The sequence below is a fragment of the Phoca vitulina genome, unplaced genomic scaffold, assembly GCF_004348235.1.
Source record: "Phoca vitulina isolate PV1807 unplaced genomic scaffold, GSC_HSeal_1.0 scaffold6, whole genome shotgun sequence".
In the NCBI taxonomy this organism is placed as follows: domain Eukaryota; kingdom Metazoa; phylum Chordata; class Mammalia; order Carnivora; family Phocidae; genus Phoca; species Phoca vitulina.
The window spans coordinates 27,070,373-27,097,565 of record NW_022589709.1 but is presented as its reverse complement, the minus strand read 5'-3'; the positions used below and the strand labels follow the sequence as shown (position 1 = coordinate 27,097,565).

At 33.5% G+C, this 27,193-nt stretch overlaps 1 pseudogene; it reads right to left on the bottom strand.

Annotated features, from left to right (window-relative positions):
* Positions 1 to 4,783: 4,783 nt before the first annotated feature.
* LOC116631999 overlaps positions 4,784 to 27,193 on the bottom strand; it is an 87,710-nt pseudogene continuing 65,300 nt past the window's right edge.

Below are 27,193 nucleotides of genomic sequence, written 5' to 3'. Positions count from 1 at the left end.
TCCTCCATGAGCATACATAAAAATTCCCAAAAAATATTAAGTCAAATTTAAAAATATATAAATAGGTAGATCATGACCAGCTGGTTTTTATCCTGGAGATGCGAACTTGATGCAACACATATATTTTATTCATCATGTCAACAGAAGTACAAAAAAAAAAAAAATCCACAGAATCATGTCAATATGTTCAGAAAAAGGTTTTAGCAAAATTCAACAACTTATTTTTTTATGAAGATTCATTTATTTATCTGAGAGAGAACAAGGGGAGGGGCGGGGGGGGCAGACTCCCCACTGAGTGGCAGAGGAAGACACTGGGCTTGATCCCTGGGCCCTGAGATCATGACCTGAGCCAAAATCAATAATCAGCCTCTTAACTGACTGAGCCACCCAGGAGCCCCACAAAATTCAACATCTAATAATGATTTAAAAAAAGAGAGAGAGAGAGAGAGAGAGAAGACAAGAATAAAGACAACTTCCTCAATCTGACAGAACCATTTATGAAAAATCTATAGTACCGGATATCAAACTTAATGATAAAGCACTGCTTTCAAACAAAGATCAAGAAAAAGGCAAAGGCATCCACTTTCCTATCTTCTATTCAAACATACCACCAGAGGTCTCAGCTAGTGTAAATTAGGTCAGGAAAAAATAAGTACAAGTTAGAAAAGAAATGAAACACGGTCTCTATTTTCAGAAAATGTAATTCCTTACATAGATAATTCCAAAGAATCTACAAAAAAATTAAAATAATTGATTTAACAATGTTACAGGGTAAAGTAAATTAGTAAAGTAGAATTGCTAATTCCATTTTACATGTTCACAACTTAAAAACTGAAAATTAGAAAAGGATTTAAAATAGCATCAGTAAATATGATGTAGTATGCAGTAAATTCGTTAGACAATATGGACAGCCTAGTTCCTAAAATCTGTAAGACCTGCTAAGAGAATTTTTTAAAGGACAAATCAATGGAGAGGTATACCATGCTCTCCTTTGGGAAAACAATGCGTTTAATAGGTTACTTAGATACATATAAGTTTCCATATAAATTTTAAAACAAAGTTGTCTTACCCTATAAAACTCAAATTGTACACTGGAAATATGTATTCACTGAATGTAACTTAGAAAAACCCAAATACAATATAGAACTAAATTTATAATACAAAGATATCTATCAAACTTCTAGAGCTTAGATGAGATTATGTTCATGAACTTGGAATAGAAAGAGCTTGCTAAACAGGCTATCAAAAGCACATGCAAACAATGAATCATGGAACACTACATCAAAAACTAATGATGTAATGCATGGTGATTAACATAACATAATAAAATTTAAAAAAAGAAAAAAAAGCACAAGCTGTAAGAATAAAGGAGAAATGTGACAATATTCAAATTAAGAAAATCTATTCACCACCAAGTAAGACGAGTCTAGTAAAAATATAACCCTTGGAATGGGAGAAGATATTTGCAACCAGCAGATCTGACACAACGCTGGTACCCATAATGCCTGATACAGTAACAAAGTCAGTTAACATTATAGTAAAATGTCCAAATAAACCTATCCCCCTTAGTAATTATGGAAATCGTCATTCATTTAAAAATGAAACATAGCTTCACATCTGTTAAGAACGCTAATATTCTGAAGTCTAACGATACTCAGTGCTGGCAAGGAGTAGAGCAACTGCCTAAACTATTGCTGTAGTGGCATTTGTATTAACCAAACTTTGAAAAAACCCAAGTGGTCAACAGTGATATTGTGTATATTCCTATAACGGAACGCCGTGCACTAAGGGAAGTTTTGAAAATGCATGTTAAACACCAGGTTTCAAAAATGTAAATATAATTTTGAGTGAAAGAAGCTAGACATAAAAGAATACATGCTGTGCAATTCCACTTATTCAAAGTTTACAAACATACAAACTAGCCTGTAGTCCTGAGGGATGTATACCTACATCAGAAAAATAGAAATGATACAAAAAATAGAAGGGATTACCTTAAATACACACATTTCCTTGAAGTGGAAAGTAGTGGAGAAATGGGACTGGTGTAGAATATAACCAGTGTATTAGATGTGGGCAATATTAAACATACTAAGTTACGACTTTACAAGCATCTATGTTGTAATGAATTGAGTACTGTGTATTTACACTGCAGTTGTTACATTCACATTGAAACATTTAGGCCTTTATCACACTGACATATTTATTCTGGAAAAGTTGAAGAGAATTTCTTCTGGGTCATTTCAAAGGCTATGGTAATGCTTTGGATGGGCAGATAATACCTAATGGACTAAATTCTGAATTTCTGCCCCCAAACTCATGGACTTCCATACTATATTCCACATCGAGCAAAATGCTTTACATTAATTTGTTTTTTATTAAATGGACTGATTCTAGATTACCTTTTTGCTTGCCAAACCAGCAAACTACTAGGGTAGCATCTGACTCTGTGCTTCCAAGTTGAAAGCAGGAATTAGTAAAAGAATCGCAAAAACAAAAAACACACAAAACACCCTAAGCTAGAACCAAAGGTATGTTAGTTTTCTTTGAGTACCCTTAAAAGCATGTATACATATATTCTCTTATATTTGATAAAGTCAAATTCCTGTAATTCCTTGTCTTATCATTCTCTTCTCTCTCCTCTGATTCTGCATTTTGCCTTGCCTTTATTATCAGCAGAGAAAGAGTACATGCTTTGTTACAGGGGATTTTTGCCTTGTCTCTAGAAAAGACAGAGACCTTCTTCAGCAGGTAAACTGAGGTCTGTTTCAGAAGGTTCCATAAGGCATTCCAATTGTTAATGTTGTCTGTCCTAATCAAAATTTTAAAGTCATTTGGAAGATTCTAGATGGCTCTGATTTGTAGAGTCAGTCTCTGGATTTTATCCTTTATTATTATACAAGAAGAATACTTAGTCCATGATAATAGTTCCTGAGATTTTATTCATGATTTGAGGTTAAAAATGAGATATGTGCCAACAGCTCATCAGTCATCTTTTCATTCATTCCTTTTCCATCTGTTCATCCACTTATCCCTCATCTAACACAGTGCTGTCCTAACCACCCACCCCACCTCCAGATTTTGTGATTTTCCTTTAAAATGATTTCTAACAACTATTTCTTGGCCCCCAAGGTTAAATTCTCAGAGGCCTCATGTTTTGGGGTAACCTATGATAAAACTTAGTTATTTCAGTACTAGTATGAAAGGATAGCAATTTCAATAGCTGTACTCATGAGAAGTTTCTTCCACATATTGCCTTCACATGATTAGTTCTAATACAATACTATCCCAATAAGTCAACACATAATTTTTCAGTAAGTAAAATTTCCCCAATGAAAACTGCTTGAGTGAGGACCTAGGTCAGAAGCCCTTTCTTCATATCTGAGGTTCTGAAATTGGTAGGCAATCAGAAATGTGTAATAGAATGGGGACAGTTCCTCAAGCAAACTGATGTAAGAGGCAAGTATGAGGTGCTTAGTCTGTTAGGGAATAAAGAAACATGTATTCAAGTTCCAGTTTGGTCTGTAGTTCGTTGTTTTTGAGCAAACCACTGAGGAGGATAGTGTCCAACCCACAGTGCAAAGACAAGCTTGTACAAATTGACATTTAGGCCTCCTTCTGGCTCTAAGATTTTGTTAGTGGTAGGAAATAGGCATTTACATATGTTGATGGAACTAATTTCCATTTATCAGACCTAAAGCTGAGCTGATACTATTTCTCCTTTTCATCTCCTTTTCTCCAGTGAAAGTATATAATTCTGCAATGAAGCTAAACTGGAAAAAATGTGGATTTACTACTTCACAGTCCACAGTTGACCTTGTGACACACTTAAAATTGCTTTCTCTGAAAGCACAGAGGCTGCATAGACTAGGAAGGGGGTCAGCTTTCGTAAATCTAGCTCTTTATGTGAAAAATTTTAGTGCTTTAACAAACTTCTCCTTTAATTTTTAAAAGCGAAGTTTTACCAGAATCGGGCTTATAGATAAGTTCATATATAATACGTAAAATTTTATATAGATTGTTTGTTGTCATCTTTTTTCAGAATATTTAATTATAGCATTTGTAATCGTATGCTAAGAATTTCAAAAGCTCTAAGAGTACTTTAACATAGATTTATATTCATGAATCTCAATCCTCACTAATTGGAGTGTAAAGAGATGTTTATGCGTTTTCGAAACATTTCGAAGCACTTCATTCTATATTGAACCTTTTTAAAAAAATTAAGACAAAGTACTAAATTTAAACTGGTAACTATTCATAAATCATGGAATCTTTTTCTATATTTATTTATTAGAGAGAGGGAAAGACAGAGAATCTCAAACAGACTCCCCACTTAGCACAGAGTCCAATGTGGGGCTCTATCCCATGACCCTGAGATCATGACCTGAGCCAAAATCAAGAGTCAGATGCTTAACCAACTGAGCCACACAGGTGCCCCCAAAATGTATGGAATCTTATCACAGGTCAGTATCTTCATTCTATTAACTTATTGGGTACATTCATTAGTGTTACATAAAGTTTCATGTAAAATTAAATAAAAATTGAAAGTATAGCTAAGAACATATTCATGATCTTTAGGAGATAATTCACCATCGTGCACCCTAATCCCTATTGTGATTTTTTTCTGTTTCTTGGGTCACTCAACATTAGACTCATTTTCATTTTACAGAAAATAAAGCTGTTCCTCCGAGCTCTACTCCACCAAGTGCCCAGCTACTGTGTATTATCAATTTGTCTGGCCCACTGGTTCCTGTCTATCCTGTGTATAGCCACCAGTCTAGGACCCTTAGGGTTGTTCTGCAACACATGACACATTAACATTTCTTAGGAGGTTCTTACAGCCATCCACCGCGATATTTTTGTGGGGAATTTGGAACCAAGATTAAATTGGCTGTTTCAAGTTTTCAACCTGATAAATATTCTTCCAACTGCTGAATTTAGGCATTATCTGAGGTTCTTTATTAAAACGTTTTGTATTGGGCGAAATGCCAGAGTAGTATAATGTGGCTCTGTGAACAGCATCTCTGTTTCATTGGGAGAGTTTCCATTTCTCTCTTCTACCTTTAAAAGAAGCAGGTGTAAATAGAGGATTTTTCTTACAATACCTACAGCACAATTCAAAGAGATCTACCCATACAGTCATCTCCTTTGGAACTCCCAAATGCAAAATTATAATTCACCTTCAGCACAAGCCCTTCCTAGGATGGGACCTTTGTTTTCATTATTGCTTATGCTGATATACCCGAAGACTGGCCCATTAGAAGAGCTATCAGAGTGCCAATGACTTCTGTATGTTCCAAACACGATAATCATCAGCTGTTCTGCAATATCTGTTTACTCAGTTTCTCATGTTTTTTCACTAATCCTGTGACAAAACTGTTGTTACAATTTTCTCTCTCATGATTTCAGTAAAATGTAAGAGTAGGTCAGCAAAACCTAACTTTATCCTCAACAAAAAGTGGGCCATGGTTGGAAAACCAACTATACTTAAGTTTCTGTCACCCACACCTCTGTATCCTTTAAAAAAATTACCATCCATTAGCCCTGAAATTCAGGATATTAATTTTAAACCCATTTCTAATAAGCAGGTACAATACACAATTTTTCAAAAATTTGTACTTTTCAAAGTAATTAACCTTCATCTGTTTCCATGTGCCAATGTAGCTTTCTTTGAGGCGATAGCTGTTATAGACTCTGTGAAAGCAATACACTCACACAAACACCAATGCACATAAAGTTATTATCTCTTGATTTATATTCAGTTATTTCAAATATTTTAAGTTTAAAAAATTTCTCAAATCAGTATTTTTGTGCATATATCATTTTCTGTATGTGTAAAAGTAACTTTAGGATAAACTCCCAGAAATGGAATTATAGAGACCAAGGACATATTTTAAATTGTCAACAGTATTGTCACATTGACTCAACTAAGGTTTTTGTCAATTCACATTATGCAATATATATACAGATTTACAATGTTTTATTCATTTTTTCCATGACACAAAAAATATGATGTATTTCAATAGTTACCTATTGATACTTTGACAAATCTCCATACATGTAGTAGCTTCAAACAACAAAAATGTATCGAACTTAGAGTTTAGTAGTTCAGAAATCCAACCAGGGTCTCACTCAACCAAAAGAAAGTCAAGGTGTCAGCAGTGCGGCACTTCTTTTGGGGTCTTCAGGGCATAATATGTTTCCTTACCCTTTCTAGCTTCTAGATGATGCCCACATTCACAGCAGCCTTCCCCCATCCCTAGTAATAGCAACACTACACCTCGCTATGCTTTTCTTCCCTAGTCACACCTTCTTTCAACTCACACTCTTGCCTCCCTCTCCTACTTATAGGTACTCTTGCACTTAAATTAGATTCATCTGGATTATCTTGGGTAATCTGCCTTTTTAAGGTCAGCTGAGCAGCAACTTTAATTCTATCTTCAATCTTCATTCCACTTTGTCATAAAACTAAATATAGTCACAGGTTCTGGGGACAACTTTGCAATAAGGGACATTATTCTGCTTACCACATATATAATTGCTTTAATTTCCATTTATCTTATTTTACCTTATTTTAATTTTTGATACCTTATCTTATTTGTTATTCTTAGAAAGTCTCATTTTTGAGTGGAGGAGGGAGAAGTGGGGGGGAGGGGGAGAAGCAGGAGGAGGGGGAGAAGAGGGGGAAAGAGGGAAAAGCAGAGGAGAAGGGGAGAAGTGGGGGAAAGAGGGAAAAGCAGAGGAGAAGGGGAGAGGCGGGGGTGGGGCACGGAGGGAGAAGCAGGCTCCCCACTGGGCAGGGAGCCTGATGTGGGGCTTGATCCCAGGACCCTGGGATCATGACCTGAGCTGAAGGCAGACACTTAACCCACTGAGCCACCCAGGCGCCCCTCTTTTATCTGATCTTAAAATGAGATACCTGACAAAAGATTTTAATGAAAATGTCTTGAATATGTTATTTATTCAAATATCAACTATGATGAGTCATTTCGGTACATTTTCTTTCATGTTTACCCAAAATAACCCATTTTTTACCTAATCATTTATTAGCTTTTCAAAGTTGTCTTAAGTCCCTAAGTTTAAAGAAAAAAAATTCTCTGCTGTTTTTTTCCAAAAGATTTGGCAAAGGAAGATTCAGCTTCAGCTGGACTATATCAGATTCAGCTCATTTCCTCCATCCCAGCTTTCAGTGGGTGCAAGGAAGGAATGAGGAGCAGCTGAAGATAACAGACATCCTCCCAGTGAGCTTTAACATTTGCTTTCAAATAATCCCTCTGAGAATGATTTCAAATGCAAAAATGAAACATTTTGAAGATAACACATTAAGATTTACTGTTTGTATTATCTGTATTTTAGTAATATATCAGAATGTTAAAATACAACTGGTAATATGGTTTATGTTAGGTTCATATTTGATACATATGAAAGGTTCATTTATAAATTACATACACACACGCACACACACACACACACATTAGAATTCATCTAGGTTTTCTAAAAACTACAACTCCACAACTGGTCTAATAAAAAAACATACTATTTTCCATGAGGAAATTTTTAGGGGGAAAAAGATGTGTGTTAGCATCAGCCTAGAGAATACAAATGTATGACCATTTCATAGCTTGTTATGAAAACAAAATAAATAAACAAACAAAAATATGGTGTGGAAAACAGTAATAAGGCCACAGTTGATCCTTGTACTTCCATACTTTATATTATGTGCAGTTTTTTTCTATTCTTTATTGTAAACCTGAAAAATGAATACACATTTTATAATGTATAATGTCCTGATTAATGTAACAGTTTTAAATAAGGATAAAACATCTCCTTAGTTATTGGACTGATAACTTTCTGCTCCCTCTACTTTGATGGCACTTCTAATAAAGTATCACATATTTAGTGGATAGCAAATTGAGGAGAGTCTTTTACAAGCCAAACAAATCTGTTTTTCTTTTTGTGCTATAGGCAAAACATTTCCCTTTGATTTATAATTCTAATATAAAATTGCAATGCTCTATTATTATAATAAGTAGAATCTAAAGTCACATTATTGAATACAGTCATAAAAAGGGACTAGCAGTATTACGGTTTTTTATTAAGTACTAGTAATTTCATATACTTTAGTTTACCAATTTTGACTGGTTTCAGTATCTCTGACTAAAAACATTATAGCTTAGATTTATTTTCTTTATTTTTTCTGACAGAAAGGTATAAAAACAAAAATGATAATAAACATGATTGACTGTTTAAGCAAATCTCTAGTTTATGTGAAGTTGCATTAATTCAGAAAATCATGAACTAGTGTGTATATTGTAAGATTAACAAGGTGAATAGTGCCAGAAAGAGTTAATAGTTAATTCTACCTATAAAACCATGTAGAAAAGGTTAATTATGTACTCTAATACTTCTGTCAACTTTTTTGCTAATGCCTTTATCAATTTTCATAATTAACTAATTCTATATTCACTTACAATTAGTTATTTTTGTAATACAAAAAAGCGTATTTCCAAACATTTGATCTACAATGCTAGGTATAAAGATCACAAAGGCATTATCTTGCTATTATAGTGTCCTTGCAAGATGTATTTAAAATACTGGCAGAACTTTAAAAAAGTGAGATGACAGACAGTACACATGTAGCACGCGGCATTTTCAATTAGGATTTTAATTATGCTTTGTGAGATCTAGTGATACTTTTTTATTTCTTAAAATAAATGAGGTAAATCTCATCAGAATTATTTACTCCTATGGATTCCAATTTATATGATAAACCACTTTGTTCTACAACCGCATTACCAAAACCCAATTGTCTCATGCTGTTCATGGAAGTCAGTAATAGGACACAGACTGTGATGCTATTAAAGCAATTCAATAACAGAATATTAGAATGTCTACTAAAATTTCACAAATGAGTACCAGAATTTTATATAATGCTGGTAAAATGTTGTAGTATTGCAGTGTTTCCTTTTGTTTTATAATTTAGGCAGTAATATTACTGATGTAACTATGTTTCCTATCCATATAACCCAAGTTTAGACCTAAATCATAGTATTGCCTTTATCATACTGAAATGAATTTTTTTCCTATTCTAGAAATGGCTTGATACTTCTAGATGATTTTCAAACTGTAAAACTTTAAATTTGCATTTATTACATCTTAAAAATCTAAGGACGAAGTATTAAACCTTAGAAATTTTTGTTAAATTATTTCAAAATATGTCAAAACTCAGAGCACCAGTTTTGTTTTTATTGTTAAAAAATTAAGTAGAGCAATATTGTCAGAAAATGATGCTATTACTGTCCATGGCCACGAAAATTTTCTTTGAAAACAAGTTACTTACCATCTTGCTTACCAGAAAATTTTCCGTTACTTCCCAAGCAGTTCAACACCAGTTAAACTCATTTAACCACAATAAATTTTTTTTCTGATTTTAAATGTGAAGAAACTGGTCCATTAATATTCAATAATTTTTCAAAAATAAAACTTGGTTATTGAACCAATATTAAAGAATAAATTCTAAACTATTGCTTAGCCATTAAGACAAAACCATTATTTCTTTTTGATGGTGCAGAAATATTTTTGTGATGCTTAGATTATGAGATATTATCAGGTCTAAGGATTTTGGTGTTGATCAAATTCATGGTCAAAATCATGAATTATGGGGAGAGTATGGAAAACTTAATAATTGTGGGGGGTTTGGCAGGTGGGAGTATCCTAAGAACAATAAGAATAATTTTGAAAAATAAATATGTGTAAATGAGGTGCAATGTATGGTGGAGCACACTGCATTCCATTGGAAGAAGATCATAATGAAGTTTGCTCAACCATGTAGAAAAGGTTAATTATGTACTATGTTTCAACCATGCTCAACAGGCATGGTTGAAAAGTGTCACTTTTGGTATCCACAATCTTCTCCATAATAATATCCTTTGGTAATTTTGAACACTATCAGCACTTTTCCCTTGATAAAATTCATGGGCAACTGGACAGACAAGCTTCTGAAAATAGACTGGGATGGTTGTCATAATACTAATAAAAGTTGAATGAAACTTAAAACTATCTCATAAGCCCAGATGGACTAAGGTTATATTAGAATACTTGCTGTTTCTGTAGTAGTTCAGTTTATGCTGCTAGCTTCCACTGAAACAATATGTCAGTGTGACGTGCCCTGTGGCAATGTAAGGTTTCTGTGGAAGTGTTTATCGATGAATCTTTTGGACTTCTCAAAAATAAATATGGGGAATTATCCAATGTGATTTTTTATCACTCAAAAAATACTCAAGAAATTTCCTTTCACGTGGTAGTATCTACAGCTGTTTGCCTCCTTCTCCCCTGGACAAAACATGTTTCCAGTGCTTGCAATAAGTAATGTTCCTACTGGCTTTTGACCATGTACCAGAACAATCTAAACCACACTCACACAGCTTACCAGGATTTTTTTTTTTCCAATGCAGGAATATATCTTAAAACCCTAGGCTAAGTTTTCTATTCTATACGCATAATGATAATGATAAATCTGCACTCCCGCTGGGGGCCATTTTCACAGCTTCCTCTCCAATAATTAAATGACCACCAGTAAGCATATTGCCCATAGAATTTAGAGAATCAAAACGTTTTTCTTAATACCCCTTTTAGCAAAAATGATTTTATCATTTTCCTTCCATTTTCTTAACATTTTAAATAAATTTACCACTGATTAAGGCAAAGGTTATTTCTTAGCACTTTAATCCTCTTTACATAGTTAATTAGCATCAAGTGTTTCTATTTTCTGATGCAAATTTGTTGGAGTATAAAGCTCTGGGTGTGTGTCTTAAATGTATATGACAAAGTTTTGGTCATGAAATATACAGCATTCATAAAATAAGTGTCTTTCCTGTAAACCATTTCTGAATATGAAAAAGGGTCTGAATCAGTTTACCAATCTGAAATATATACATTTTAAGAATTAAATGATTATACTGTATATTTTTTATTGTAATAGCATGTGATGAAACCACATCTTGCAACAAAATGGAAATTATATTTTCCATGTTCTATCTTGTTAAAAAGTTTTTCTTCATATATTCAGAGATCTTGTACACAATTCTATATGATGAAGCTAAGGAATATTGTGAGACACCTATTGAACAAACGGAAGCCTTTGTCTCAGACACTTTAGGAGGGAGAAGATATTTAAACCAATTCTAAACTAAAAATTAAGTTGAGTAATTACAAGAGAAAATGTATGGGGAGTCCTGAGGAAATTTTATAAACATTTTTATGAGACAACCACGTAAGATTTAGAGAAAGTCAGATACTTGGTGTGGTAAATGTTTACTTGATGTTGTGCTTAATGGCAAACATAATGGATTCTTCCAAGGGAATCAAATAAATGCCGTGCATCATCCAGAACAAGAAAGACCAATAAAAAATAGAACTTGGTTAAAGAAACCTCACTTCTCAGGAAGGAAGCAGGCTTGACTTAAGGAAGGACTGTAGGTTCTAACAACATACTTTACATTTAACTTACAGTGTTGCATAATGTGCCTTGTGTTATATCTTTTAAAAAAGTATTTTTCAAATCAGTATAACTCTTTGTATACCATAATGCCAGTTAATTGCATCAGAGCAGTAGAAATAGGACAAAATAAAGATCTCATTAGACCCCAAAGAAGAAATCATTCTCTTTAGATTTAGAATAGAGGCAGTAGAGGGATCAGGGCAAAATATGGGCCTCCTCTGAAGTTATCATGGGTATTTTACCTCTTAAAACAGATAATATAACAGGGGTACTACTCGATAATTCTATACTCTTATCTTTGCAATCTAAGAAATTAATTTCTAAGAAACAAAGAAGTACATGAATTTAACTTCCCAAATTCGAATCTGTGATTTCTCATATGATTTTATCACTAAATAGATCTTTTTAATTAAAAAAATCCCTATAATAAATGTACATTAATCCCCTTACTAGAAAATATGTTTAGAGTATCTTAGTTTACTTTATTAAGAGAGTCTAGTGAATAATGATGAAAGACTTGGATAAACTTTTCTTTTTCTTGTGTAGAAATTTTATATATAAAGACTTTTTAATTTTAAACACTTAAATTTCAAAACTTGTGCATTATATATATTTTTCTCTCCTATTCCCAATATTATTTTTAAATGTGATTTTCTCAATTATTTTCTACACAATTTAACATGTTTGCAACCCTACTGCCATATTTTAATAGGGTTCATCAAGCCTGAGTTCAAGCTTTGTTGGGCAATTGCAAAGTATATACCGTAAAGTAAAGATGAGGCCATCTTCAAATATATTTTTATATATCCCAAAGAGCAATATTCTAGACATAGCTGGGAAGGAAAATCTATGCATACTTGCACAGTTTCGTTTTAAGATCATTTTAAAATCATCCCAGCAATATCTTTTTTTTCCTGGAAATCTTATAAAATGCTTTTATTGGAGAATCTATGGGTTCTCTGATATCTTTATGAAGCAAAGGAGAAATGCTTCTCACTTTTTTTTTTTAATGTGGCATTCTCCTCACCTCTTAAAAGAAAAAGAAAAGTGTTCATTTTGAGTGTGACTTTTTAGTTGCTACTCTACTTTCTTCACTTTCTCCTAAATCACTAAAAGGTTGGAAAATAGTAGGAAATTTCGGAGTTGCACGGGCACATGAATCAAGTCTTCAAACTTAATGGTGAAATAGTATTGTGTATGAATCTAGGAGCTCTGATGAAGGGTTATTTTCAGTAAATGTTGAAAGGTTGACAGTAGTTGCTTTGTAGATGTAGAAAAAAACATGTTGATACCAATCATACAGAATTGCTCTTTAATGGTAAGAATTTTTTAAAAAGAAAGAGTTTCTTTGCAGTACTGATTTTAAGCCAGGGAATACAGTTCCTGGAAACTTCCTATGAAGTTATAATTAACTCAAATTAAAAATGTCAGGAAAGAGAATAAAGTAACACAAAATTTGCTCTCCTTCTGTTCATTATTGTATGTTATTCTCTCTTACTCTATATTGCTTCTATGATAAAAATAATAGTTGGAGAATTACGTACCTGAGCATCGGTCTATGTTTATATACTTTTAGCATGTTGCATCTTAAGTATTCAGATTGACAAATCAATCTTAGGGTATAAATTTGTTAAGATTAGGATGCCAAATAAGGCCATTTTCAGAAAAGACAGCATTAAAAGCTTTATTATTTTCAGAAAAAAAATAGATGGATTTATAGCTGAATTCTATATCCTCTAAGAGATTAGAATGAATTAGTTGACTGGAAGAAGTAACACTGGCTTATTTGAGAATGATCTGTCAGTCGTTCCAACACTGTATGATCTGAGTGTTCCTATTTTCTTTCCACCTTCACTCAGAACAAGGCTTTGGGGAATTATATGAAGCAGTCCAAGATGGAAATAGAAAGAGAAAAAGTAGGACATGAAAAATAAAGAAGGAGTGATACAGAATCCAAAAGTATTGTTTTCAAGGCCCACTCTAATGTCTACTACATAAGATGTTTGAAATAACCTGTTAGAATCCATATTTTTTCCTTTACCCTCATATTTATTCATTTTTCAAACTTTGTATTATACTTATTTTTTAATTTTTTAATACATCTTTCCCTTTCAGATAATTTTTGCTGAAGCAAATTGTATTCTATTTTTTTTTTCTGGATCTTATTTTTTTTTAATTTTTTTATTATGTTAATCACCATACATTACATCATTAGTTTTTGATGTAGTGTTCCATGATTCATTGTTTGTGTATAACACCCAGTGCTCCATGCAGTGTATTCTATTTTTTTAAAAAGTATATTGAATTAAACGTGAAGATTCTCTTTAGCCTTTCCATATTTAACATTTTTTAAATTATTCTATTTTTAAAAATTACCCCAAAGGAAGTTATAGCTAACAATTCTGCATTTTTCCTTGTTTAAACATCTAGCATAATATAAATACAGGTAATTTAGGTTTAATGTTTACAAAATCAACTGAATTAAGCAGTGATGTAGGAAATTTACATTACGGAACAACTTATCTAATCACATGTTAGCATTCTGAGTATTACTGTTGTAATTAATAGAGTTAACAAAGAAGGAATTCTAAATAAACATAATTAATGTGTTTAAGAAAATAAAGAAGTGTAAAGAAGTATTATATATAACTGGAATACTCAAAGCCCTCCCTTTGCATGACACGGTACTAACCAAGACAGGTGCATGTTGATACGGTGTTCTTGCTCTGCGTGGTTCCATTGACTAGAGGGCTGTGCAAAGCAAAGACACAGTTCCGATATGCAAGAGCTTTAGTTACTAATACTGTCTAAAATGAGGAATGTCTGCATATAAAGAAATTCAAATGGAAATTATAAAAGTGAACAACGTAATACATAAGATTAGGAACTCAATAGATGGATATGAAAATAGAACAGACCGCCAATAATAGGATTATCAAAATGGAAGTCAAGTCAATAGAAAAAAATACAAGCTGAAACAGAGACAGAAAAGAGTAGAATATGTAGAAAAGAAATGCAGAACAGTTAAAGGTCTAACATATGTTTAACAGGAATCACAGAAAAAGATGAAAGGGAACTATGCAGAATAATATCAGAATAGTTAATGTCTGAGGCATTTCCAAAATAAATGAGCAATAGCAAGAAGCTCTGTGGATCCCAACATTCAAGAAGTTCTGGATCCTAACTGAGATAAATACAAAGAAGATCACATGTAGGCACATCTAAAAGAATATTTCTTACAGGAGTATTTTACATTCTTAAAATATTTAAGTCCTCAAAATGCTTTCTTTGTGAATGTTTGAAAATAAGACAGAAATTTTCAAAATATGCATTTAATTCATTTTTAAAATACCATGAATATATCCATTTTGTTAATGTAACATAATATATATTTACAAAACCTAACTATCTTTTCTAAAACAAAATATAATTCATGCTATAAGTAATTGCTTCAAGTTTTTGTAAATACTTTTCATATCTGGTTTACTAGAAGATATCTAGATTATCACATCTGCTTCCCATATCAATCTGTTATATTGTTTTGTTAGAAGTATATAAAGAAACTTTGGGTTCCAAAGATTACATAATAAGAAAATGGAGGAGAATTGGAGAGGATAATCCTTTTAGATAACTGGGGATATTTTTCTTTGACATACACAAAAAAACTGACAAGCAGTAGTTTTATAAAGACAGTCATCATATGGAATATGAAAGAATATCACCAAATATTTTGTATTCTTTTACATTCAAATCCATTGACTCAACTTGCACTTTGTTTTTTTCAACTTTCACTCTGAATCTATCTTATATCCATGTATTCATCTTGTAACATTGAGCATTAGTCACTTTGGAATAATTGTCAAAAACCAAAGACAAAGAGAAATCTTGAAAACAGTCAGAAAAAAACCTTCGTTGTAGAAACACTATGGAAGAAGCCAGAAAACAATGGATTGGTATCTTTTTTTTTTAATTATGTTATGTTAATCACCATACATTACATCATTAGTTTTTGATGTAGTGTTCCATCATTCATTGTTTGCGTATAACACCCAGTGCTCCATGCAGTACGTGCCCTCTTTAATACCCATCACCAGGCTAACCCATCCCCCTACCCCCTTCCCCTCCAGAACCTTCAGTTTGTTTCTCAGAGTCCATAGTCTCTCATGGTTCGTCTCCCCCTCCGATTTTCCCCCGTTCATTTTTCCCTTCCTGCTATCGTCTTCTTTTTTTTTTTAACATAAAATGTATTATTTGTTTCAGAGGTACAGGTCTGTGATTCAACAGTCTCACACAATTCACAGCGCTCTTTAAAGTGTTGAAAGAAAATATCAGGCACATTCTTCAGCAGATAAAAACACAGAAGTGCAAGACGGACTGAAGGACATTATAAGGCTTAAATATATGGATAAATTTAAATAAATATTGACTTTTTAAAATGTTAATAGTAATGTTCTGTGTGGTCTCAACTATATGGAAATTAAAATGCATTATAGGAATGAAACAAAAAGAATGAGTAGAGCCCATAGAGGGAAAATGTTTTAAATTTCCAGTATTGTTGGAGAGAGGCAAATTAATTCTTCCATGACATTTTCATTACTCTCAAAATTTGTATTACTGTCATAATGCACGTATGCATATATAATCTCTAAGTTAACCACTAAAACAAACTGGAAAACATAGAGGGAAACAAATAAAAATTAATCAATTGATTCCAAAGAAAGGAAAAAAATAATATTGGGACACATATGTCAAATGAAAAGTCTATTATAAGATGATCAATGTAAACACAAATATAAATGGATTAAATAGTCCAATGTTTTAGATATTAATTTGAACCAATAGGTGTTCTATCAAATAATGATGACATTTATTTTGAGTCTTACTCTTTTTCCTCCAAAAGTAGGACTTATTCATTATTTCACTCTCCTATTTACACATTTTTATGAACATCAGGAGAATATAAAATATTTAGAACATAAAAATATAGTTAAAATGCTGCTAGGTAGTTGGAGAAATAATGCATACACAAAAATAACTATGATAATGCAAGACAGAATGTGCTAGATGCAGTAAACATTGCATCAGTGTTATCCTACACAGAAAACGCTGGTGAGGTCAGAGATGCAATCTTGCCTTGAGCCAGAGTTTTCTTTTTTGCAACAAATGTTTAGGTCAGTTGGGAACCTGAAATATTTATCGCTGAAAATATCTTCAAGTTAACTAAGTGAACTAATGAAATTAGTGTCTGTTTCAGGAGAGGCTAAATTTTGCTGCAAAGCTAATCGTGCACTTTAATGCAGCTCTTTACTTTTGTTACATTTTCACATTTGTTTATTGTCATTTCAGTAGCCAACCCCTTATTCATCCTGATTATCTTATCGTCCTCTGGAACTAAATCTGAAATGACATATGGTCAGTCGAGTTTTCAATTTCAGTTGTAAAGTTGCTCACAGGAACTTTAAAAAACCACATGAATCTTTCAGAGCAAATTAGAGTCAAGAAAAGCTTCACCAAAACTGCTACTGGTAAAAAGTCACTTATAAAGATATCTCACTGCCATTGTGGCATATACCCGAGCTAAAGGAGATCCTTTATTTTCCCAGGACTAAATAATACTTCATGAAATTGCCTTCACATCTGATGGTATAAATAAATATTCAGTTAATTAATTTTGAAATTTCTTTATTTCTGTAATCATTTACTAATAAAAAGCCAATATTTACTAAATACTGTATGTCAGAAATAACCAAAAAATAATTTTTGACATTATCATATTTATTTTATGCCACTCTAAGAAAAGTATCACTATTATCGTCGTCTTATAGATGACATAACTAGGGTCTTAAACATGGTTAGCAGATAATGTAAGTTTCCTGATATGTAGCTAGAGTAAAAATTCAAACTTAAACAATTTGAGCCCATGATGGAAGTGATTTCCCCTGTCAATTAATTAAATTATGAAGAATAACATATATGTGAGCCAGAAAATAGTATAAGTTAACAAATTGTCATTTTAATGTAAAGCATGTGATGTATCTAAAAGAAAAACCAAATTGTTACTCAGTAAGTGCTACAGAATTCAGTTAAAAAGAAAAACTAACAAGACTGAAAACACATAAAATTTCATTTCTCAATAAAAAACAAGGAAATAAACATATGACTACCTCTTACATAAGTACTTATTTTCTGGATCACTAGTGTTGAAGGGTGATAAGCCCCTAGTTGAGCAGGCAATACATTTACCATGTTCAGGATAAAAAGGAAATAAAAATAGAAATTCCAGGGAATAAGTAAAAGGACAAAAAGAACGCTTTTTCTGCAGTTCAGTCAATGAAAATCCTAGTGTAAAGTAAGAGATACACACATGGAGATAGGTAGGGAATGGGGTTTTGGAGTTAGAGACTACAGCAGAGATTCAGCTGCAACCTTAGGCATTTCTGGCATATCTAATACTCATCATGATCATGAAAATAATGATAAAAATAACTGCTCTCATGATGGATACCTATCACCGAAGCCAATTTAATACAGTGTTAAGAATATAGGTTCTTTCGTTAGGAAGGCGTAGGTTTGAATAAAACTCTGATATTATTTCTGCAACACTGTCCAAGTCACTTTACTTTTTCTGCCTCATCTTTTTAATGCCTGAAAGCATTAACCCAACCAAAATACTCAGATGACTTTTTAGCCTCATGGGGAACAACAAGACTGTAGATATTTCCAACTAATTCACTGTCTTCAAGACCTCAGCCTAACATAAAAGGAAGAAAGCTTGTGTAACTATTTTTAAATTCAGCTTGTAAAATTATCTTTGTATTAATCAATAACAGTAGTACACTGCAGAAGTGGACCAATACCTAAAGAAAAGTCACAGGCCCATTTTCTAGACTCAACTTCTAGTCAATTTCTCTGAATCATTGAAGAAATAATCCTGCTTGAAATAGTAACATACCCTTTACTTTTCCCTCTCCCAGAATCCCTGTTTTTCTCCTTTTTCTTCTTTCCTACTTCAGAAGGCAGGAGGAGAATCCTATTTTATCTATACTCTGTGATTTTTGTGCCTGCAAACAACTGCAGAGGTGGCAGACATTGATTTGGTTCCATCTTGAAACTAGAAAATATATCCTTTATATGATCAAATACACTAAAAAGAGTAAGAATCACAGTGATTCTTGCTGTCTCCCCTCTTCCTCCTCCCTCAGGGGCTCTGCTGGCTCTGACTCCAAATGATTCATGCAGACAAAAACTGTCATAAAATTCAGATAATTTGGAGACTACTGAATCTAAACTTTCATAATTTTAAATGAAAAATAAATGTAGCCCCTGAGGATTAAGCAATTGCAGCATCTGTATGTTAAGTAAGAAATTAGGGTCACAGCTACTGAGTGAGAAGTCTAGAGATGGGTCTCCTGAGTTTTAGGTAGTAATTGTTCCATTTTCACTAGTGTATCTTAGTCACTGATAATATAAACATAATGCCATAGACTAATTATCATAATAAATAAATTACTATATTAGTGTACATATTACATACTGTACAAGGACAGCATAAATTTTAAATTGGACACTTTTGAATTCTAAAGATCCACCATTATTTAAATTCACAGAATTGAAAAAAGATAGCACTATGTACAATAAATCTACCTACCAAATATTTATTAAATGAATTAAGGCATTACGAAACACACACTCTTACATGCAGATTCTGGGATTCTAAAACATTATAACCTTCCAGAAAGCAATCAGACATGGTGTATGAAGAACCTTGAACTAGCTATACATTTTTTGATTCAATAACTTCCAATGTGGCAAGAGAAGGAAGAGAGACAACAGTATTTCAGTTTGGATACTAAATTCTTTACAATGCAAATTTTGAATAAAGTGTTTAAGCACAAGAATGATATTGCTCAAAACAGTATGGTATTGGCATTAAAACAGAAACATACAGCAACAGAACAGAATAGACAGTCCAGAAATATAAACCCATTCATATATGGTCAAATTATTTATCACAATGGGGCCAAGAATAGGGAAAGGACATTCTCTTCAATAAAATATGTTGGGAAAACAGGACAGTTACATGCAAAATAAGGAAACTTGGACAACTGTCATACACAAAAATGAATTCAAAATGGATTATAGACTTGAATGTAAGACCTGAAACGAGAAAACTCCTAGGGAAAAAAAAAAAAAAAAAATTTAGGTGGTAATCTCCTTGACATCAGTCTTGGTGATGATTTTTTGAATCTGACAACAAAAGTAAAGGCAGCAAAAGCAAAATTAAACAAGTGGAACTACATCGAACTAAAAATGCTTAAACCATTAACAAAATGAGAAGGCAATCTACTGAATGGAAGAAAATATTTGCAAATCATATATCTGATAAGGGGTTAATATATATCAAAAATATATAAAGAACTTAAAACAATCTGATTAAACACAGGCAGAAGATCTGAATAGACATTTTTCCAAAGAAGACATACAAACGGTCAACAGATATAAGATGCTGAATATCACTAATTGCCCAAGGAAATGCAAATCAAAACCACAAGGAGATATCACCTGTTAGAATGGCTATTACTAAAAAGACAAGAAAGAACAAGTGTAGGAGATGTGGAGAAAAGGAACCCTTATGTATTGCTGGTGAGAATGTAAATTGGTATAACCACTATGGAAAAAAGTATATATGAAGTTTCCTCAAAAAATTAAAAATAGAATTACCATTTGATCCAACAATTGTACTTCTGGGTATTTATCCAAAGAAAATAAAAATACCATTTTGAAAATAATGCCCCATGTTCACTGCAGCATTATTTATAATTGCCAAGATATGGAAATAACCTGTGTCCAGTGATGGATGGATGGAAAAAGAATGTGTGTGTGTGTGTGTGTGTGTGTGTGTGTGTGTAATAGAATATTATTTAGCCATAGAGAAGAATAAAGTCTTGCCACCTGTGAAAACATGGTTGGACCTTGAGAACATTATGCTAAGTGGAATAAGTCAAAGAAAGAAAGACAAATACCATATGATCTCACCTACATGTGGAAACTGAAAAACAAAACAAACTCATAGATACAAATAGAAGATTAGTGGTTGCCAGGGGCAGAGTGGGAATTGGGTGGAATGGATGAAAGGGGTCAAAAGGTATAAACTTCCCATTATAAAATAAATAAGTCATGTGATTATAATGTGCAGCAAAGTGAATATAGTTAACAATACTGTATTTTATATATGAAAATTGCTAAGAGAGTAGATGTTGAAAGTTTCTCATCACATGAAGAACAAATTTGCAACTATGTATGGTAATGGATGTTAATAAAAGTAAATAGAACAGTGCCTGACATTTAGTAAACAGCCAAAAAAAGATAAAAATTTCTTTTCTAGTGAAAACATTGTGAGTAATTTTAATTTATAGGCAGTTTTATTTTTACATTTATTAAATTTACTAGAACAAGTATTTATATAGTTTAGTATAAAAAGTTAATGAAATTAATGATATAACAGTTATGGAAACAGTGAAATAGCCATGAATATTAAAAGTCTATTAATTATAATAAATTCCAAAAATGTGTTTTATAAATATAATTACAAAAGAAATGTATTAAAATCATTTTAGTGATAATAAATTATTTATCTTGGTTAATTATATAAATAAAACTGAGAAACTTACTAGATAACATTGGTAGGAATTAAAATATAATAGTGCTTTTGCATACATGTAGTTTGGACACACTTTTACTCTTGACATTGACAACTAAAGAGATATTAAGACATAGTTCACCCCCCCCAAAAAAATCCACAGGATTCATACTTCCTAATCCCTAAAAAAGATGAAAGCAAACATGTGAGAGGAAGAGACACAGAGACAAAAAATGGAAGTATGAAGAAGAGAAATCATAAGACAAGGTATCAGGAATCAGAATGTATCAATTAATACAATAAATATATATTGAAAAGTACTTCACATTGAAAAGCCAACTGATTACTCATGAGTCAGTATCCTTGTTCTACTCATAACTAAAATATCAAAGAGAAGAGAAATGTGAAGATCATACCAAGATTCAAAATAAAGACTCAGAAAAATTAAATGGCAGGTGTGGGAGTATGCTGAATAATCACATGGCATATTGGGGCACAACTGGGAATTACAGTTAGGTGTTAATAATAACACTTGACTACTTGCAAGAAAGTAACACACCAGTCTATTTTTTTGTTGTCATTCTGGTCTTAATTTGGGGGTTTTCCAAATTTTTAATAAAAAACACTTGCCGCTTTTTAAATCAGAACAAAACAGTCCATCAAAACCACAATGAGATATCACCACACACCTGTCAGAATAACTAAAATTAACAATGCAGGAAACAACAGATGTTGGTGAGGATGCAGAGAAAGGGGAACCCTCCTACATTTTTGGTGGGAATGCAAGCTGATGCAGCCACTGTCGAAAACAGTATGGAGGTTCCTCAAAAAGTTAAAGATAGAATTACCTACAACCCAGCAATCGCACTACTAGGTATTTACCCAAAGGATACAAAATACTGATTTGAAGGGGCACATGCACCCCAATGTTTATAGCAGCATTATCAACAGTAGCCAAATTATGGGAAAGAGCCCAAATGTCCATCCACTGATAAATAGATTAAAAAAGTGGCATATGCAAGCACACGTGTGCATGTGCACATGCACGTGCGCGCGCACACACACACACACACACACACACACAGAGGAATATTACTCAGTGATCAAAAAGAATGAAATCTTGCCATTTGCAGCGACATGGATGGAGCTAGAGTGTATGATGCTAAGTGAAATAGGACAATCAGAGAAAGACAAATACCAAATGATTTCATTCATATGTGGGATTTAAGGAACAAAACAGATGAACATAGGGAAGGGAAAAAAAAAGAGAGAGAGGGAAGCAAACCATAAAGGACTCTTAACTACAGAGAACAAATGGAGGGTTGATGGAGGGGAGGTAGGTTGGGGATAGGCTAAATGGATGATGGGTATGCAGTCAAATGCTCTACCACTGAGCTATATCCCCTGGATGATGGGTATGAAGGAGGGCACTTGTTGTGTTGAGCACTGGGTGTTATACATAAGTGATGCATCACTAAATTCTACTCCTGAAACCAATATTACACTATGTGTTAACTAACTAGAATTTAAATAAAAAAATAAAAAAGAGAACAAAAATAAATAAACAACAAAATTTTACCATAAAAAGAACAAAATAGGGATGCCTGTGTGGCTCAGTCAGTTAAGCATTTGCCTTCGGCTCAGGTCATGATCTCAGGGTCCTGAGACTAAGCCCCACATCAGGCTCCTTGCTCAGCGGGGAGCCAGCTTCTCCCTCTGCCTGCCGCTCCCCCTGCTTGTGCTCTCTCTCTCTCTCTCTGACAAATAAATAAATAAAATCTTAAAAAAAGAACAAAACAATCCAGTAAGTATAAATTTGTCCAATAGAACTTGATGTAAAAAAAAAAAAGGATATTTCCCAAATCAAATTAAATGTACCCTGATTTCTCATTCACACTGTGGAAATATGTTCAATATCAGCTAATATTTGGACTCTGAAGACTAGCAAAAACTAGAAAAAATTATGGAAGTTCACTCTGGTATTTGGTTTTTCTTGTTAACTACTGAGATTGTTTGTCTAAGATTTTGTGTTCCCTTTTGAAGAAGAGTAGCTCCACTCCCTCATTCTAAACTTGGACTTGGAAGTATTTTGCCATATATCCAGTCTTCTTAAACAAAACACACAGTTGTACCATGAGAAAAAGGCTCAAATTTCCCAAATCCAAAACTTTTCATCTTAGTCTCAGAGAAGCTAAACGTTTATTTCTCAACTAGGGATTCACTTTACCCTCTTTCAACACACAATATCAGTTACCATTCTGTCCTCAATCTCACAGTGGGGGAGTTTTATAATGATAGGACAGGGAGATGGACCAGAGGGATGAGGAACACAATATGGTATATTATCTTACAAGTCCACAGTGTCAGAGCCCCGTATGACCCCTGTATATGATGGAATATGGGGAGGTCCAGGGGTCTTGGAAAAACTGGGCAGGGGAGAGACACTCGGGGCATTTAGAGTAGTGATTCTTAACAATGCCCCTGGAAATACTTCCAGAATGTAACACCCACTATCCACAGTATTTGTTGAAGATCAATTTTGTCCATCCATCTATCTTGGACTAAGAAACTCAATCCTCTGAATGAGTCTGAAAAATACAACCAACCATTGAAATAAAAAGCAAAACTATGACACCAGTTTTTTTTTAAAGAATCACATTATCCTACTCTGATATACATTTGTTCTACAAATAGTAATTTTAAAAACTTTAACTTAGATGTCATTTATAATAACTTCCTAACTTACTTTTTAAAACTTTGATGTAATCTACATGGTGATGTGATTACAACATCTGATTTTTCTGTCACATATTAGGTAAAATTAGAACACTCATGTAGAAGGTCTATGTTCATTTGAATAAATGTTTCCACTTACAGTTTTTCTGGATTTCACTACTGAATTACAGAGATAGTCTAAAATACAAACATAAAAATATTTCTAAAATATATATTTCATTTTTTAAGATTTTATTTATTTATTTGAGACAGACAGAGAAAGATAAAGAGAGAGAGAGCGTGCACGAGAGGGGTGAAGGGCAGAGAGATAAGCAGACTCCCCGCTGAATGGGGAGCCCGATGTAGGGCTCAATCCTGGGACTCCGGGATCATGACCTGAGCTGAAGGCAGCCGCTTAACTGACTGAGCCACCCACGTGCCCTAAAACACATTTCTTAATGTTCATTTCATGTCATAATATCAAGTTTTTAAAAATCAGTATGTTTTAAGACATTACTTGATTGTTTATCGCTCAGTGTTTGTGTTGTTCAGAATAGTGATGAAAATGTTCGTGGGTGCTTCTGCATCCCTTAACTGCAAAATGGAATGATTTCAAATGATTGGATATAATATCCGTTGATCCACAGAGAATCTAGAGAGTGAGGTATGATATAGGATCATAGAATAGGATCAGAAAAGGTGAGTTTTAAATATTTTTATCTTGGTCTTGAGCTGTCAATTTAACCGTACTGTTTCTTTTTGTTTGTTTATTTGTTTGTTTCATCATATGATTTTATTTTATTTTTATTTTTTAAGATTTTTTTAATTTAAATTCAATTTAGTTAACATATAGTGTATTATTAGTTTCAGGGGTAGAATTAGTGTTTCATCAGTTGCATATAACACCCATTGCTCATTACATCAAGTGCCTCCTTAATGCCCATCACCCAATTACCCCATTCTCCCCCCACCTCCCCTCCAGCAAGCCTCAGTTTGTGCCCTACAGTTTAGAGTCTCTTACGGTTTGCCTCCCTTTCTGTTTTTATCTTATTTTATTTTTCCTTCCTTTCCCCTGTGTTCATTTGTTTTGTTTCTTAAATTCCACATATGAGTAAAATCATATGGTATTTGTCTTTCTCTGACTTATTTTGCTTAGCATAATATCTTCTAGTTCCATTCACGTCATTCTAAATGACAGAATTTCATTCTTTTTGATGACTGAGTAATATTTCATTGTGTGTGTGTGTATGTATGTATGTGTGTGTATATATATATACCACTTTTTTTTTTTATCCATTCATCTGCCAATAAACTACCATTTCTTAATATGGCAACAGTATGATGAATAATACAAGAGTTAATATTATCTAGATATAACAACAAATATATAATACAATTAATATCAGAATTTCATAAAAAAAACAATCTTAAAATAAATATAAATTGCAGTTACCCACCTAGGTCAAAATTGGGAAAAGCATAGACTATATGTTTGAATCTAAAATAAATGATTAGAATTTTAATAAACCATTCTCCTGTTTATATGTTTTACTTACCTTTTCTTTTGGTGTTCTAAATATATTCATTGAATTTTATTTTGTTGTTGATGACCAATTACACAAATAACTCCTGACCCCATGACCACTGATTAAGGCAAACTCTAGGCAACTTGACCCTCTGGTTCATTTTCATTAAAAACATCATTTGGGAGAGCAAATCAGGCTGAAGTTAATAGCACAGATATATAATTTTCTTAAAGATTCTATATATCTAACGCCTATAAATAGGTTGCATTCAAAATGTATATTAAAATAATGTGGTCCAAAATGACACAGCTTAAGCTTTACTCTCCTTCAGTAATCATGGCAATGATCTAAGAGCCTTAATGAGAAAAAAATGTCTTATGTAAACTTTCTTTTTAATGCTTCATTTTGCCTCAAAGCACCAGAAGCACACACAACAAAATAAATCCTAGTTATATCTGAGTGTTGTTGAATTGTGCATATGTCTAGGAAACTAAACGTAAATAAGCCAGTGTCCTCTGGTGATTTGCTCTAGTCTGTCTGTGTCTAAAGTCTGATCTGAGCATCTTGGCCTAAAGCACAGAGAATCTAGAGGAGAATTTTTCAAATCTGATGTATAAGAGGGTGCTTTGCTATCAGGGGTGTAGTGTCCATTTTCTTTTTTTTTTTTTTTTTAATTTGTGTTTCCTGGTTTCAACACTAATGGTTCTGCCTCAGTAGCTGTGAATGTAGCCTACAAACAGCATTTTTAATAAATGAATTGATGATTCCAATGTAACATGTGTAGCCACCAGTATAGATTTCCTTGCCCTGTGTCCTCTGCCTTCGGAGGCCTGTTGGTCTTTGAGATGCAAGTTCTACTGAGAATAAACAACCAAAGACTTCCCGTCAGTTAAACTTGGCATAGCTCATAAGTTTGCTACCCTTGGCCACTGCCCAAGATGTAATCCCCTCCAGCCTCAATCCCCTACTCTAGTTTCATGTCCACGCACTTATAAGTCACTGCTTTACATCCTCAGCCTCATGATCCATTTCTCTCTCCACCTCTTAGCCTTATCTATAACTTGGGTCAAGAAAGAACTGAAGATAGATAGGGGCTGACAGAAACAAACGAGTAACATGCCCTTTCTCAGACATACTCAAGATTTCTCACTCTGCATGTCCATTAGTCCTTCAACTCTCTCACAGGAACCCCAATGCACTTCTCCACCTACCTGACTGAAGCCTCTTGTCTGCCTCCACTCACCCGACCATCTGCTCCCTCTTTGGTTCTTTCAGTCACTTTCCATCACGCTCAAATTCCTCTTCTTTGCCTTTTAACATACATTCTCTTCATCTTTTTCTCCTTGTGCCCCTTATAGGATAAAGTCCTATCTTGGCTGTGCTCGGAAGAGCAATTTTGTCTGAAAGTGACCAGGAAAGCTGCTTTTTAATACCTGGACAAGGAGATGGCTTTTGCTGAGGATTCTCCTTCTCCCAGTATGAAGGGCTAAGTCGACATTTAGTTTCTCTTTCTGCTTTTTTCACCATTTTCAGTTTCTTCATCAGTTTTCTCATTGGCTGCAGGCAGAGGATGATGGCGCCAGAGTGGCTCCCAAGGCTGCCCGCCAGCTCTTTTCTCAGCCTCTCTCACCCCTGAGGGTGGAAGGCAATGGACTTTGTGCATGTGAGCAAGAGCAAGCAGGGCTGGGTGCAGGACTAGCACCTCAATGCCTATGCCAGGACTGTCAAACTCGAGTCTGCCATAAACCCAAGTTGCTTATTCCCCACAAACAAGGTTATTTTCATCGTCTAAATATAGTGCTCAATTACCTGCCC